This window comes from Aegilops tauschii, chromosome 5, assembly GCF_002575655.3.
Source record: "Aegilops tauschii subsp. strangulata cultivar AL8/78 chromosome 5, Aet v6.0, whole genome shotgun sequence".
Lineage (NCBI taxonomy): Eukaryota > Viridiplantae > Streptophyta > Magnoliopsida > Poales > Poaceae > Aegilops > Aegilops tauschii.
In genome coordinates this window covers 310,602,710-310,619,553 of record NC_053039.3, presented here as the reverse complement: position 1 = coordinate 310,619,553, position 16,844 = coordinate 310,602,710, and positions in this window count along the sequence as shown.

Sequence of the window (16,844 nt, the reverse complement as noted above, 5' to 3'; positions counted from 1 at the left end):
TGTCAATGACCGCGTCATCCGGGAGATTGACTCCCAGCTGAGACAAGCGGTTATGCAACCCAGACATTCTGAGTATGTGCTCACTAACAGAACTGTTCTCCTCCATTTTACAGCTGAAGAACTTGTCGGAGACTTCATATCTCTCGACCCGGGCATGAGCTTGGAAAACCAATTTCAGCTCCTCGAACATCTCATATGCTCCATGTTTCTCAAAACGCTTTTGGAGACCCGGTTCTAAGCTGTAAAGCATGCCGCACTGAATGAGGGAGTAATCATCAGCACGTGTTTGCCAAGCGTTCATAACGTCTTGGTTCTCTGGTATTGGTGCTTCACCTAGCGGTGCCTCTAAGACATAATCTTTCTTGGCTACTATGAGGATGAGCCTCAGGTTCCGGACCCAGTCCGTATAGTTGCTGCCATCATCTTTCAGCTTGGTTTTCTCTAGGAACGCGTTGAAATTGAGGACAACGTTGGCCATTTGATCTACAAGACATATTGTAAAGATTTTAGACTAAGTTCATGATAATTAAGTTCATATAATCAAATTATTCAATGAACTCCCACTCAGATAGACATCCCTCTAGTCATCTAAGTGAAACATGATCCGAGTTTAACTAGGCCGTGTCCGATCATCACGTGAGACGGACTAGTCAAGATCGGTGAACATCTCCATGTTGATCGTATCTTCTATACGACTCATGCTCGACCTTTCGGTCCTCCGTGTTCCGAGGCCATGTCTGTACATGCTAGGCTCGTCAAGTCAACCTAAGTGTTTTGCGTGTGTTCCGAGGCCATGTCTGTACATGCTAGGCTCGTCAACACCCGTTGTATTCGAACGTTAGAATCTATCACACCCGATCATCACGTGGTGCTTCGAAACAACGAACCTTCGCAACGGTGCACAGTTAGGGTGAACACTTTCTTGAAATTATTATAAGGGATCATCTTACTTACTACCGTCGTTCTAAGCAAATAAGATGCAAAAAAATGATAAACATCACATGCAATCAAATAGTGACATGATATGGCCAATATCATTATGCTCCTTTGATCTCCATCTTCGGGGCACCATGATCATCTTCGTCACCGGCATGACACCATGATCTCCATCATCATGATCTCCATCATTGTGTCTTCATGAAGTCGTCACGCCAACGATTACTTGTACTTCTATAGCTAACGCGTTTAGCAACAAAGTAAAGTAATTTACATGGCGTTATTCAATGACACGCAGGTCATACAAAATAATAAAGACAACTCCTATGGCTCCTGCCGGTTATCATACTCATCGACATGCAAGTCGTGATTCCTATTACAAGAATATGATCAATCTCATACATCACATATATCATTCATCACATCTGCTGGCCATATCACATCACATAGCACTTGCTGCAAAAACAAGTTAGACGTCCTCTAATTGTTGTTGCAAGTTTTTACGTGGTTTGTAGGTTTCTATCAAGAACGTTTCTTACCTACGTATGACCACAACGTGATTTGCCAATTTCTATTTACCCTTCATAAGGACCCTTTTCATCGAATCCGTTCCGACTAAAGTAGGAGAGACAGACACCCGCTAGCCACCTTATGCAACTAGTGCATGTCAATCGGTGGAACCTGTCTCACGTAAGCGTACGTGTAAGGTCGGTCCGGGCCGCTTCATCCTACAATGCCGCCGAAACAAGAAACGACTAGTAGCGGCAAGAAGAATTGGCAAACTCAACGCCCACAACTGCTTTGTGTTCTACTCGTGCATAGTAACTACGCATAGGCCTGGCTCATGATGCCACTGTTGGGAATCGTAGCATAATTTAAAATTTTCCTACGCTCACCAAGATGCATCTATGGAGTATACTAGCAACGAGGGGAGGGGGTGCATCTACATACCCTTGTAGATCGCGAGCGGAAGCGTTCCAATGAACGTGGATGACGGAGTCGTACTCGCCGTGATCCAAATCACCGATGACCGAGTGCCGAACGGACGGCACCTCCGCGTTCAACACACGTACGGTGCAGCGACGTCTCCTCCTTCTTGATCCAGCAAGGGGAAAGGAGAGGTTGATGGAGATCCAGCAGCACGACGGCGTGGTGGTGGATGTAGCGGGATGCCGGCAGGGCTTCGCCGGGCTTATACGCGCGAGAGAGGTGTTGCAGGGGAGGAGGGAGGCGCCCAAAGGCTGTAGGTTGCCGCCCTCCCTCCCCCCCTTTATATAGGCCCCCTTGGGAGGGGGGGCCGGCCAAAACCCATCTAGGGTTGGGGGGGCGGCGGCCAAGGAGTGCCTTGCCCCCCAAGGCAAGTGGGAAGCCCCCCCACCCTAGGGTTTGCAACCCTAGGCGCATGGGGGGAGGCCCATGGGGGGCGCCCAGCCCACTAGGGGCTGGTTCCCTTCCCACTTCAGCCCACGGGGCCCTCCGGGATAGGTGGCCCCACCCGGTGGACCCCCGGGACCCTTCCGGTGGTCCCGGTACAATACCGGTAACCCCCCAAACTTTCCCGGTGGCCGAAACTTGACTTCCTATATATAATTCTTCACCTCCGGACCATTCCGGAACCTCTCGTGACGTCCGGGATCTCATCCGGGACTCCGAACAACTTTCGGGTTTCCGCATACATATATCTCTACAACCCTAGCGCCACCGAACCTTAAGTGTGTAGACCCTACGGGTTCGGGAGACATGCAGACATGACCGAGACGCCTCTCCGGTCAATAACCAACAGCGGGATCTGGATACCCATGTTGGCTCCTACATGTTCCACGATGATTTCATCGGATGAACCATGATGTCGAGGATTCAATCAATCCCGTATGCAATTCCCTTTGTCAATCGATATGTTACTTGCCCGAGATTCGATCGTCGGTATCCCAATACCTTGTTCAATCTCGTTACCGGCAAGTCTCTTTACTCGTACCGTAATGCATGATCCCGTGACTAACGCCTTAGTCACATAGAGCTCATTATGATGATGCATTACCGAGTGGGCCCAGAGATACCTCTCCGTCATACGGAGTGACAAATCCCAGTCTCGATCCGTGCCAACCCAACAGATACTTTCGGAGATACCCGTAGTGCACCTTTATAGTCACCCAGTTACGTTGTGACGTTTGGCACACCCAAAGCACTCCTACGGTATCCGGGAGTTGCACGATCTCATGGTCTAAGGAAAAGATACTTGACATTGGAAAAGCTCTAGCAAACAAAACTACACGATCTTTATGCTATGCTTAGGATTGGGTCTTGTCCATCACATCATTCTCCTAATGATGTGATCCCGTTATCAATGACATCCAATGTCCATAGTCAGGAAACCATGACTATCTGTTGATCAACGAGCTAGTTAACTAGAGGCTTACTAGGGACACGTTGTGGTCTATGTATTCACACATGTATTACGATTTCCGGACAATACAATTATAGCATGAATAATAGACAATTACCATGAACAAAGAAATATAATAATAACCATTTATTATTGCCTCTAGGGCATATTTCCAACAGAGCATCCCTCGCTCATCCCCATGGACGTACCTACATCTCCCTCGACACCACTTGGACCCATGACAAGAGCTCGAGCGAAGGCTATTGAAGATAAGGTGAACTCGCTCCTCTGCGAACTCCCTCTCTCTACTCACGAGACATGGCTACTACCTCATACGGAGACTCTGTGCGTGATCAGGTACTTGGAGGAGAGCCACGGGACGGCTACATCCAATGGCCAAGGTGGCAAGGACACCAAGCATGAACATCAAGAAGAAGAGCAACTTTGGAAGCTACAGGCCCCGGACGACCGGCCAGGCACGGACGTCCGACCCCTAGAAGATGCTATAGCCGAGAGAAGGAAGGCAGGCCAGAGCTACAAGGCACGGACGACCAGCCCAGCCCGGACGACCGGACACTCCCAGGCTACGGACGACCGGGCCCCTACAGACGACCGTGCCAGCGACCACAGAACGGAAATTACGGCAATCCGAAGGCTTCCGGACGACCGTGCGCCTGTCAGCAGAACCGAATCTACGGTCATCCGAAGAACCCTAGACGTCCGGGACCCCGTGAGCCTCCGGATGACCGGCGCCCCACGGACGTCCGGACCCTGGTTGCGTCCAGCTGCGGGCTGAGTCCCATGTACCCCTTCACTTTGCCCTCTTTTGCACTAAGACTATATAAAGACCACTCCCACCTCCTAGATAGGGTTAGCATTGTGATAGCTCATGTGAGATAGAGCATTGCTCATCCGTACCAGATCTACTCCACGCGAGGGACCGTGCCTCTTCGGAGAAGATCCATTCGGATTCGAGGCCTCCATCCGGAGAAGACAATCAAGACCTCCTCACGGAGAAGAACGGTTACTCTTGTAACTTCCTTTGTTGACTTTGGATCTCATGATACTTTGTGTTTTCGGTGATCTAGCCCTTGTGTGATCGTTTCCTTGTCGGTTGAGTGTTTCTCTCGTTTCCCCCCGTGATTTCCCTTGTGTTCTTCCACGCGTTCTTCATGTTTCCCCGTAGGATCCACTCCAAACGTGAAAGATCGGCCCCTAGGGTTCCGCCCTACATCAAGGGGGGTATGTCAGAGGGACCGTAAGAGTACCACACAATAGACCTGTTTTGTTGGAGCAGCACCGGTCCACCTGATGGGAACATATACTAAAGTACGAGGCCAAGAGCTCCATAGCGTGGGTTAAGTGCATGACCTCTGTAGAGTGTAAATCTATTCGAATAACCGCGTCATCGGTCATGGGACACAATTCGTACTAGGTCACACTATTTGGTCTGTGTCGAGTCTAGAGGAATAAACCATATAATGTTGTTGCTAATAATGAACTAGATAAAAGGAAGGAGCTCCATATAACGTAAATCTACTCCCTTTAACATTTTATCCATGAGATCTTTCTAGCAATACCATCCAGGAGCTTATGAATTTGTAGCCAAACCGGCATGTAAACAATGCTCACCTACCTCAGCTTTGGTAAATCCATCACATGGGCACATCAAGACCGCCCAGTTTCTGAATAACAAAGGACCTTGCTCCATCATGCGCTCCCAACCCCCTAGGCAAGATGCTTGGACAGTTAACAAATTCAGTCCTGCCGGGCGGAATCTGACTTCCTCCGTCGGGCTACACGCAGCTCTCATATCTCTATAGAAAGCGGTTGACTAAATGACTTCTCTGTATGAAATCTAGCTAGGGCAAGCAAATGAACACTATAGTTGAATGCTGGATCATCCTCATCTATCTCAACATCATCAAAGACTTCATCATTCAGTTCGAGCTGGTAAAAATTCACCTAGATTAGAATTTCCAACGGCCACACCATCGCAGCTGGTCGTAGAGTGGCGTCCGAAAACATCACACATGGGATGTCGGAGGAGACGACCGGCGCACGATCGTCCAAACCCTAGGCCATGGAGGAAAGGAACCCTAGCTAGCCACGCCATAGGGGAAACTCGTCCACTTATTAACTTTGACCTAAAGTTTAACCAAGTTTATAGGAAAGAATATGAACATTTACAATGACAAATCGATATAACGTGAAAATATATTCAATGATGAAGCTAATGATATTTATTTGGTGGTGTATATGTAGATTTTTTTCTACAACCTTGATCGAAGTTTAGAAAGTTTGACATTAGACAAAGTTAATATGTGGAGTAAATAAAAACAGAGGCAGCGTTGGTTATGTGGATATGTGTAATAAGTGTGCCCAATAGAGGCAACTATCAATTCTATCCCAACTAAAAAAGAATATTAGTTCTATAAATGCACCTGTTTTTATTATTTTTGCACACATACTTATTAAATGTTTAACTAAAATTAAGATTGTCCGTATGATATGGAAACGTCTCGAGTCGCAACCTGTAGCTAGCAAGCCAGAAATCGAATCGAAATTTGAAACTCCTGTCTACAATACCGTTTACACCTGACCCACCCGTGGTTATCATTTTTGGAACCATGGTTACAAAGCAACTAGGTGTACACACTCACAAAAAGGCCCTCGCGCCGCCGCACATTTCCAAGACCGCCACACCACACGCACACTCTCATCCATGCACCCAAGCGGAGTCGGACATTTCTTCTACATGCGACAACCTTTCTACGCATGATTCCGAACGAAACCATGAAATTTAGAAGCCACCCACTCCCATGTACGGGCATGGAATGCGGTCACCGCGCTAGCTAGGGTTTCGAGTCTTTATCAATAATAAAGATGCGTGACAATGGTTTGTATTTAACAATATTAAACTACCTGATGCATATAAAAGAATTCCCAACATGTTCTTTGATAATCAAATGCATCGAGTCAAAAATATTTTTGCCAAAGGTTTAGAAGGAATGTCCATAATTATTGAAAACACTATGATTACCTTCAGCACAAATAATGTATAACATGGCAATCACTTCAAGGCTAGCCCTTGAGACAAGACCAAATACAAACAATTGTTTCTTTTATGCGCTATTTCAACCAATCACACAATTTAGAATAGAATATGAGCAGAAGTCTAGGTTCCATGCCCTAATCATTGGCATGAGAACGCAATGTTGGGGTTCCAAAGAGTCAAAAACAAAGAAAATATTGCATCAATGCAACTGATAATTAGGCCACGAAGAAGACTTTATAATTGATATTAATGCAAGGAGTTTGGATTGCCATGCAACTATAATGCACATAGAGCTATATATGAATGAAATCTCTCCTCTAGACTAGTGCAGGTGCATCCAACTTGCCTGCTAATGAAGACCTAAAGCTAATTTGAGGAGGCTCGTCATTGTATGAGACACGTTCTATAATTGTTGGGGATCGTAGCAGAAATTAAAAAATTTCTATGCATCACCAAGATCAATCTATGGAGTCATCTAGCAACGAGAGAGAGGAGTGCATCTACATACCCTTGTAGATCGCGAGCGGAAGCGTTCAAGTGAACGGGGTTGTTGGAGTCGTACTCGTCGTGATCCAAATCACCGATGACCGAGCGCCGAACGGACGGCACCTCCACGTTCAACACACGTACGGGGCAGCGACGTCTCCTCCTTCTTGATCCAGCAAGGGGGGAGGAGAGGTTGATGGAGATCCAGCAGCACGACGGCGTGGTGGTGGAAGTAGCGGGATTCCAACAGGGCTTCGCCAAGCGCTGCGAGAGGAGGGAGATGTGTCACGGGAGGGAGAGGGAGGCGCCAGGGCTTGGGTGCTGCTCCCATGCGCCTCCCCACTATATATAGGGGTGGAGGGGGCTGGTTTCTTGCCCTCCAAGTCCATTGGGGCATTGGAAAAGGTGGGGGAAAGAAATCCCATCATTTCCCTTCCCCACCAATTGTTATCCCCCTTTTTTAGGGATCTTGATCTTATCCCTTCGGGATATGATCTTATTCCTTCTAAGGTGGGATCTTGGTGTGCCTTGACCAGGGGTGTGGGGCCTTGCCCCCACTACCCACGTTCATGTGGGTCCCCCCATGCAGGTGGGCCCACTTCGGAACCTTCTAGAACCTTCCCGGTACATTACCGAAAAATCCCGAACATTTTCCGGTGGCCAAAATAGGACTTCCCATATATAAATCTTTACCTCCGGACCATTCCGGAACTCCTCGTGACGTCCGGGATCTCATCCGGGACTCCGAACAACTTTCGGTTAACCGCATACTAATATCTCTACAACTCTAGCGTCACCGAACCTTAAGTGTGTAGACCCTACGGGTTCGGGAGACATGCAGACATGACCGAGACGACTCTCCGGTCAATAACCAACAGCGGGATCTGGATACCCATGTTGGCTCCCACATGTTCCACGATGACCTCATCGGATGAACCACGATGTCGAGGATTCAATCAATCCCGTATACAATTCCCTTTGTCAATCGGTACGTTACTTGCCCGAGATTCGATCGTCGGTATCCCAATACCTTGTTCAATCTCGTTACCGGCAAGTCACTTTACTCGTACCGTAATGCATGATCCCGTGACCAAACACTTGGTCACATTGAGCTCATTATGATGATGCATTACCGAGTGGGCCCAGAGATACCTCTCCATCATACGGAGTGACAAATCCCAGTCTCGATTCGTGCAACCCAACAGACACTTTCGGAGATACCCGTAGTGCACCTTTATAGCCACCCAGTTACGTTGTGACGTTTGGCACACCCAAAGCACTCCTATGGTATCTGGGAGTTGCACAATCTCATGGTCTAAGGAAATGATACTTGACATTTGGAAAAGCTCTAGCAAACGAACTACACGATCTTGTGCTATGCTTAGGATTGGGTCTTGTCCATCACATCATTCTCCTAATGATGTGATCCCGTTATCAATGACATCCAATGTCCATAGTCAGGAAACCATGACTATCTGTTGATCAACGAGCTAGTCAACTAGAGGCTCACTAGGGACATGTTGTGGTCTATGTATTCACACATGTATTACGATTTCTGGATAACACAATTATAGCATGAACAATAGACAAATATCATGAACAAGGAAATATAATAATAACCATTTTATTATTGCCTCTAGGACATATTTCCAACAGTCTCCCACTTGCACTAGAGTCAATAATCTAGTTACATTGTGATGAATCGAACACCCATAGAGTTCTGGTGTTGATCATGTTTTGCTCTAGGGAGAGGTTTAGTCAACGGATCTGCTACATTCAGGTCCGTATGTACTTTACAAATATCTATGTCTCCATTTTAAACATTTTCACGAATGGAGTTGAAGCGACGCTTGATATGCCTGTGTTAAAGAACGTAGTAATTTCAAAAAAATTCCTACGCACGCGCAAGATCATGGTGATGCATAGCAACGAGAGGGGAGAGTGTTGTCCATGTACCCTCGTAGACCGAAAGCGGAAGCGTTATCACAACGCGGTTGATGTAGTCGTACGTCTTCACGATCCGACCGATCAAGTACCAAACGCACGGCACCTCCGAGTTCTACACACGTTCAGCTCGATGACGTCCCTCGAACTCTGATCCAGCCGAGTGTTGAGGGAGAGTTTCGTCAGCACGACGGCGTGGTGACGATGATGATGTTCCACCGACGCAGGGCTTCGCCTAAGCTCCGCAACGATATTCTCGAGGTGTAATATGGTGGAGGGGGGCACCGCACACGGCTAAGAGATCTCAAGGATCAATTTTTGTGTCTCAGGGGTGCCCCCCTGCCCCCGTATATAAAGGAGCAAGGGGGAGGCAGCCGGCCAAGGGGAGAGGCGCGCCATAGGGGGGAGTCCTACTCCCACCGGGAGTAGGACTCCTCCTTTCCTTGTGGGAGTAGAAGGGAAGGGGGAAGGAGAAAGAAGGAAGGGTGCGCCCCCCTTCCCTAGTCCAATTCGGACCAGACCATGGGGAGGGGTGCGGCCACCTTTTGAGGCCTCTCTCTCCTTTCCCGTATGGCCCATTAAGGCCCAATACGAATTCCCGTAACTCTCCGGTACTCCGAAAAATACCCGAATCACTCGGAACCTTTCCGAAGTCCGAATATAGTCGTCCAATATATCGATTTTTACGTCTCGACCATTTCGAGACTCCTCGTCATATCCCCGATCTCATCCGGGACTCCGAACTCCTTCGGTACATCAAAACTCAATAAAACTGTCATCGTAACGTTAAGCGTGCGGACCCTATGGGTTCGAGAACTATGTAGACATGACCGAGACACGTCTCCGGTCAATAACCAATAGCGGGACCTGGATGCCCATATTGGCTCCCACATATTCTACGAAGATCTTTATCGGTCAGACCGCATAACAACATACGTTGTTCCCTTTGTCACCGGTATGTTACTTGCCCGAGATTTGATCGTCGGTATCTCGATACCTAGTTCAATCTCGTTACCGGCAAGTCTCTTTACTCGTTCCGTAACACATCATCCCGCAACTAACTCATTAGTCACAATGCTTGCAAGGCTTATAGTGATGTGCATTACCGAGTGGGCCCAGAGATACCTCTCCGACAATTGGAGTGACAAATCCTAATCTCGAAATACGCCAACCCAACAAGTACCTTTGGAGACACCTGTAGAGCACCTTTATAATCACCCATTTACGTTGTGACGTTTGGTAGCACACAAAGTGTTCCTCCGGTAAACGGGAGTTGCATAATCTCATAGTCATAGGAACATGTATAAGTCATGAAGAAAGCAATAGCAACATACTAAACGATCGAGTGCTAAGATAACGGAATGGGTCAAGTCAATCACGTCATTCTCCTAATGAGGTGATCTCGTTAATCAAATGACAACTTATGTCTATGGCTAGGAAACATAACCATCTTTGATTAATGAGCTAGTCAAGTAGAGGCATACTAGTGACACTCTGTTTGTCTATATATTCACACATTATTATGTTTCCGGTTAATACAATTCTAGCATGAATAATAAACATTTATCATGATACAAGGAAATAAATAATACTTTATTATTGCCTCTAGGGCATATTTCCTTCAGCCTGGTCTTCCTGTGAAACCTGGGCTCCTTGGCAAGGGCAATAGCTCCAGTGTTGTCACAGAAGAGAGTCATCGGGCCCGACGCATTGGGAATAACTCCTAGGTCGGTAATGAACTCCTTCACCCAGATTGCTTCTTGTGCTGCCTCTGAGGCCGCCATGTATTCCGCTTCACATGTAGATCCCGCCACAACGCTTTGCTTGCAACTGCACCAGCTTACTGCCCCACCATTCAAAATATACACGTATCCGGTTTGTGACTTAGAGTCATCCAGATCTGTGTCGAAGCTACCATCGACGTAACCCTTTACGACGAGCTCTTCGTCACCTCCATAAACGAGAAACATATCCTTAGTCCTCTTCAGGTACTTCAGGATATTCTTGACCGCTGTCCAGTGTTCCATGCCGGGATTACTTTGGTACCTTCCTACCAAACTTACGGCAAGGTTTACATCAGGTCTGGTACATAGCATGGCATACATAATAGACCCTATGGCCGAGGCATAGGGGACGACACTCATCTTTTCTCTATCTTCTGCCGTGGTCGGGCATTGAGCCGTGCTCAATTGCACATCTTGCAATACAGGCAAGAACCCCTTCTTGGACTGATCCATATTGAACTTCTTCAATATCTTGTCAAGGTACGTACTTTGTGAAAGACCAATGAGGCGTCTTGATCTATCTCTATAGATCTTGATGCCTAATATATAAGCAGCTTCTCCAAGGTCCTTCATTGAAAAACACTTGTTCAAGTAGGCCTTTATGCTTCCCAAGAATTCTATATCATTTCCCATCAACAGTATGTCATCCACATATAATATGAGAAATGCTACAGAGCTCCCACTCACTTTCTTGTAAACACAAGCTTCTCCATAAGTCTGTGTAAACCCAAACGCTTTGATCATCTCATCAAATCGAATGTTCCAACTCCGAGATGCTTGCACCAACCCATAGATGGAGCGCTGGAGCTTGCATACTTTGTTAGCATTCTTAGGATCGACAAAACCTTCCGGCTGCATCATATACAATTCTTCCTTAAGAAAGCCGTTAAGGAATGCCGTTTTGACGTCCATTTGCCATATCTCATAATCATAGAATGCGGCAATTGCTAACATGATTCGGATGGACTTCAGCTTCGCTATGGGTGAGAAATTCTCATCGTAGTCAACCCCTTGAACTTGTCGATAACCCTTAGCGACAAGTCGAGCCTTATAGATGGTCACATTACCATCCGCGTCTGTCTTCTTCTTAAAGATCCTTTTATTTTCTATGGCTCGCCGATCATCGGGCAAGTCAGTCAAAGTCCATACTTCGTTTTCATGCATGGATATTATCTCGGATTGCATGGCTTCAAGCCATTTGTTGGAATCTGGGCCCGCCATTGCTTCTTCATAGTTCGAAGGTTCACCGTTGTCTAACAACATGATTTCCAGGACAGGGTTGCCATACCACTCTAGTGTGGAACGTGTCCTCGTGGACCTACGAAGTTCAGTAGTAACTTCATCCGAAGTACCTTGATCATCATCATTAGCTTCCTCTCTAGTCAGTGCAGGCACCACAGGAACATCTTCCTGAGCTGCGCTACTTTCCGGTTCAAGAGGTAGTACTTCATCAAGTTCCCCTTTCCTCCCACTTACTTCTTTCGAGAGAAACTCTTTCTCCAGAAAGGACCCGTTCTTGGCAACAAAGATCTTGCCTTCGGATCTGAGGTAGAAGGTATACCCAATGGTTTCCTTAGGGTATCCTATGAAGACACATTTTTCCGACTTGGGTTCGAGCTTTTCAGGTTGAAGTTTCTTGACATAAGCATCGCATCCCCAAACTTTAAGAAACGACAGCTTAGGTTTCTTTCCAAACCATAATTCATACGGTGTCGTCTCAACGGATTTCGACGGAGCCCTATTTAAAGTGAATGTGGCAGTCTCTAAAGCATAACCCCAGAATGATAGCGGTAGATCGGTAAGAGACATCATAGATCACACCATATCCAATAGAGTGCAGTTACGACATTCGGACACACCATTACGCTGAGGTGTTCCAGGCGGCGTGAGTTGTGAAACAATTCCACATTTCCTTAAGTGTTTGCCAAATTCTTTTGGTATTCACACTATGAATATGTGTAACATCACGTTCGAGATTCATTAAGAATAAACCATTGACCAGCGGGGCATGACCATAAAACATATCTCTCATATAAATAGAACAACCATTATTGTCGGATTTAAATGAGTAGCCATTTCGCATTAAACGAGATCCAGATACAATGTTCATGCTCAAAGCTGGCACTAAATAACAATTATTGAGGTTTAAAACTAATCCCGTAGGTAAATATAGAGGTAGCGTGCCGACGGCGATCACATCGACCTTGGAACCATTCCCGACGCGCATCGTCACCTCGTCCTTTGCCAGTCTCCGTTTATTCCGCAGCTCCTGCTTTGAGTTACAAATATGAGCAACCGCACCGGTATCAAATACCCAGGAGCTACTACGAGTGCTGGTAAGGTACACATCAATAACATGTATATCACATATACCTTTGGTGTTTCCGGCCTTCTTGTCCGCTAAGTACTTGGGGCAGTTCCGCTTCCAGTGACCACTTCCCTTGCAATAAAAGCACTTAGTCTCAAGCTTGGGTCCATTCTTTGGCTTCTTCCCGGCAACTGGCTTACCGGGCGCGGCAACTCCCTTGCCGTCCTTCTTGAAGTTCTTCTTACCCTTGCCTTTCTTGAACTTAGTGGTTTTATTCACCATCAACACTTGATGTTCCTTTTTGATCTCCACCTCCGCTGATTTCAGCATTGAATATACCTCATGAATGGTCTTTTCCATCCCCTGCATATTAAAGTTCATCACAAAGCTCTTGTAGCTCGGTGGAAGCGACTGAAGGATTCTGTTAATGACCGCGTCATCCGGGAGGTTAACTCCCAGCTGAGTCAAGCGGTTGTGTAACCCAGACATTTTGAGTATGTGCTCACCGACAGAACTATTTTCCTCCATCTTACAACTAAAGAACTTGTCGGAGACTTCATATCTCTCGACCCGGGCATGAGCTTGGAAAACCATTTTCAGCTCTTCGAACATCTCATATGCTCCGTGTTGCTCAAAATGCTTTTGGAGCCCCGGTTCTAAGCTGTAAAGCATGCCGCACTGAACGAGGGAGTAATCATCAGCACGCTGCTGCCAAGCGTTCATAACGTCTTGGTTCTCTGGGATGGGTGCGTCACCTAGCGGTGCTTCTAGGACATAATCTTTCTTGGCAGCTATGAGGATGATCCTCAGGTTCCGGACCCAGTCCATATAGTTGCTGCCATCATCTTTCAGCTTGGTTTTCTCTAGGAACGCGTTGAAGTTGAGGGCAACATTAGTGTGTGCCATTTGATCTACAAGACATATTGTAAAGATTTTAGACTAAGTTCATGATAATTAAGTTCATCTAATCAAATTATTCAATGAACTCCCACTCAGATAGACATCCCTCTAGTCATCTAAGTGAAACATGATCCGAGTCAACTAGGCCGTGTCCGATCATCACGTGAGACGGACTAGTCAACATCGGTGAACATCTTCATGTTGATCGTATCTTCTATACGACTCATGCTCGACCTTTCGGTCTTCCGTGTTCCGAGGCCATGTCTGTACATGCTAGGCTCGTCAAGTCAACCTAAGTGTATTGCGTGTGTAAATCTGGCTTACACCCGTTGTATTCGAACGTTAGAATCTATCACACCCGATCATCACGTGGTGCTTCGAAACAACGAACCTTCGCAACGGTGCACAGTTAGGGGGAACACTTTCTTGAAATTATTGCGAGGGATCATCTTATTTAAGCTACCGTCGTTCTAAGCAAATAAGATATAAAACATGATAAACATCACATGCAATCAAATAGTGACATGATATGGCCAGTATCATATTGCTCCTTTGATCTCCATCTTCGGGGCGCCATGATCATCTTTGTCACCGGCATGACACCATGATCTCCATCATCATGATCTCCATCATCGTGTCTTCATGAAGTTGTCACGCCAACGATTACTTCTACTTCTATGGCTAACGTGTTTAGCAATAAAGTAAAGTAATTTACATGGTGTTATCCAATGACACGCAGGTCATACAAAAAATAAAGACAACTCCTATGGCTCCTGCCGGTTGTCATACTCATCGACATGCAAGTCGTGATTCCTATTACAAGAACATGATCAATCTCATACATCACATATATTTCATTCATCACATCCTTTTCGCCATATCACATCACAAGGCATATGCCGCAAAAACAAGTTAGACGCCCTCTAATTGTTGTTGCATGTTTTTACGTGGCTTTTATAGGTTTCTAGCAAGAACGTTTCTTACCTACGTAAAACCACAACGTGATATGCCAACTTCTATTTACCCTTCATAAGGACCCTTTTCATCGAATTCGATTCGACTAAAGTGGGAGAGACAGACACCCGCTAGCCACCTTATTCAACTAGTGCATGTCAGTCGGTGGAACCTGTCTCACGTAAGCGTACGTGTAAGGTCGGTCCGGGCCGCTTCATCCCACGATGCCGCCGAAACAAGATAAGACTAGTAGTGGCAAGAAAATTGACAACATCTACACCCACAACAAGTTTGTGTTCTACTCGTGCATAGAAACTACGCATAGACCTAGCTCTGATACCACTGTTGGGGATCGTAGCAGAAATTAAAAAATTTCTACGCATCACCAAGATCAATCTATGGAGTCATCTAGCAACGAGAGAGAGCAGTGCATCTACATACCCTTGTAGATCGCGAGCGGAAGCGTTCAAGTGAACGGGGTTGATGGAGTCGTACTCGTCGTGATCCAAATCACCGATGACCGAGCGCCGAACGGACGACACCTCCGCGTTCCACACACGTACGGAGCAACGACGTCTCCTCCTTCTTGATCCAGCAAGGGGGGAGGAGAGGTTGATGGAGATCCAGCAGCACGACGGCGTGGTGGTGGAAGTAGCGGGATTCCAACAGGGCTTCGCCAAGCGCTGCGGGAGGAGGGAGATGTGTCACGGGAGGGAGAGGGAGGCGCCAGGGCTTGGGTGCTGCTCCCATGCGCCTCCCCACTATATATAGGGGTGGAGGGGGCTGGTTTCTTGCCCTCCAAGTCCATTGGGGCGTTGGCAAAGGTGGGGGAAAGAAATCCCATCATTTCCCTTCCCCACCGATTGTTATCCCCTTTTTTAGGGATCTTGATCTTGATATGATCTTATTCCTTCTAAGGTGGGATCTTGGTGCGCCTTGACCAGGGGTGTGGGGCCTTGCCCCCACTACCCACGTTCATGTGGGTCCCCCCATGCAGGTGGGCCCCACTTCGGAACCTTCTAGAACCTTCCCGGTACAATACCGAAAAATCCCGAACATTTTCCGGTGGCCAAAATAGGACTTCCCATATATAAATCTTTACCTCCGGACCATTCCAGAACTCCTCGTGATGTCCGGGATCTCATCTGGGACTCCGAACAACTTTCGGTTAACCGCATACTAATATCTCTACAACTCTAGCGTCACCGAACCTTAAGTGTGTAGACCCTACGGGTTCGGGAGACATGCAGACATGACCGAGACGACTCTCCGGTCAATAACCAACAGCGGGATCTGGATACCCATGTTGGCTCCCACATGTTCCATGACGATCTCATCGGATGAACCACGATGTCGAGGATTCAATCAATCCCGTATACAATTCCGTTTGTCAATCGGTACGTTACTTGCCCGAGATTCGATCGTCGGTATCCCAATACCTTGTTCAATCTCGTTACCGGCAAGTCACTTTACTCGTACCGTAATGCATGATCCCGTGACCAAACACTTGGTCACATTGAGCTCATTATGATGATGCATTACCGAGTGGGCCCAGAGATACCTCTCTGTCATACGGAGTGACAAATCCCAGTCTCGATTCGTGCCAACCCAACAGACACTTTCGGAGATACCCGTAGTGCACCTTTATAGACCCAGTTACGTTGTGACGTTTGGCACACCCAAAGCACTACTATGGTATCTGGGAGTTGCACAATCTCATGGTCTAAGGAAATGATACTTGACATTTGGAAAAGCTCTAGCAAACGAACTACACGATCTTGTGCTATGCTTAGGATTGGGTCTTGTCCATCACATCATTCTCCTAATGATGTGATCCCGTTATCAATGACATCCAATGTCCATAGTCAAGAAACCATGACTATCTGTTGATCAACGAGCTAGTCAACTAGAGGCTCACTAGGGACATGTTGTGGTCTATGTATTCACACATGTATTACGATTTCCGGATAACACAATTATAGCATGAACAATAGACAATTATCATGAACAAGGAAATATAATAATAATCATTTTATTATTGCCTCTAGGACATATTTCCAACAATAATGTGAGGTCCCCACCAGTATATGA